The sequence below is a fragment of the Seriola lalandi genome, unplaced genomic scaffold (assembly GCF_002814215.2).
Source record: "Seriola lalandi dorsalis isolate HSWRI2012SDOR001 ecotype SW California unplaced genomic scaffold, Sedor1 jcf7180002054569, whole genome shotgun sequence".
In the NCBI taxonomy this organism is placed as follows: domain Eukaryota; kingdom Metazoa; phylum Chordata; class Actinopteri; order Carangiformes; family Carangidae; genus Seriola; species Seriola lalandi.
Genome location: NW_019525122.1, coordinates 113,907 through 114,942, shown reverse-complemented (window position 1 = coordinate 114,942; position 1,036 = coordinate 113,907). Strand labels below are relative to the sequence as shown.

The following is a 1,036-nucleotide window of genomic DNA, read 5'->3' as shown; positions in this document are numbered from 1 at the left end:
GTGCGTGCGTGCGTGCGTGCGTGCGTGCGTGCGTGCGTGCGTGCGTGCGTGCGTGCGTGCGTGCGTGTGTGCATGCGCGCATGCATGTCAGACAGGAAGTGTTAGTGTGTGTGCACATTCCAATGTAGATCGGATCCAAAGAGACATCTTCAAAAGCTCATGATCTAATGCTATTACACTAATTAATCCGTCTTATGTTCTTTGTTGCTTCAGGCAATATCATCCTGTTTGTATGCTGTACGCATGCTTGTGCTGCATTGTTGTACTGAGCCTGACTTTACCCCTGTTTTGAGGCCAGTTCAATATTGATTTTGTTTAGACTGTCAATAATAAACCATTAACCATAAATCTATTCCATAGGAAAATCATGAATTGGCAAAAGCACATGATTATCATTAAGGGACTAAACCCAACAAGTGTGTTTTTCCCCCATTATTAGCACTGTTACTAATTGCTAACAAACCAAATATTGTAAAACTTTTCTTTGATGAAAGAAGACTTATATATGGCTTCATAAAATGGTGTTTCCCAAGGCCACACTCACATGGAAACACTATGAGCAGTATGTACAATGTTACAGAGTATACAGGCCCCAGGACTGTCTAGTTTTAGTTGGAAGTTCACTCAGTCAACAATAAGCCTGTTTTAAACACACTAGGTCATTGTGTGGTCCCTCTACTGCCTTTAGTGCATTTTCACAAATAGGTTTGTGTGTCTCTGTGCTTCCACCAGTGGTTTAAGCCAACCATGTGATTAGTGTAAGTGGAAATGTGCCAGATGTGTTTCCCCGGAAGGAGAAAAACGTGGCCTACATCATTTTGAACTGTCTGTGCAGTTCCAGGACATGGACATTGAGGGGTGTATGTGAGCTTTGCAAGGCTTGGGGAGTGTATGAGAGAGACTTTCTCTGACGTGACAGGCGAGACCACTGGCCATCTGCTTCATGGCTTACTGCAGGATTAAATAGTGTGTGTGTGTGTGTGTGTGTGTGTGTGTGTGTGTGTGTGTGTGTGTGAGAGCAGAGTTATGTGCGTAT

General features: G+C 43.6%; 1 protein-coding gene across 1 annotated transcript in view; it reads left to right on the top strand.

Moving 5' to 3' along the window:
• diaph1 (diaphanous related formin 1) overlaps window positions 1–1,036 on the top strand; it is a 93,956-nt gene that overhangs the window by 81,067 nt on the left and 11,853 nt on the right. The gene's annotated exons all lie outside the window — the stretch shown is intronic.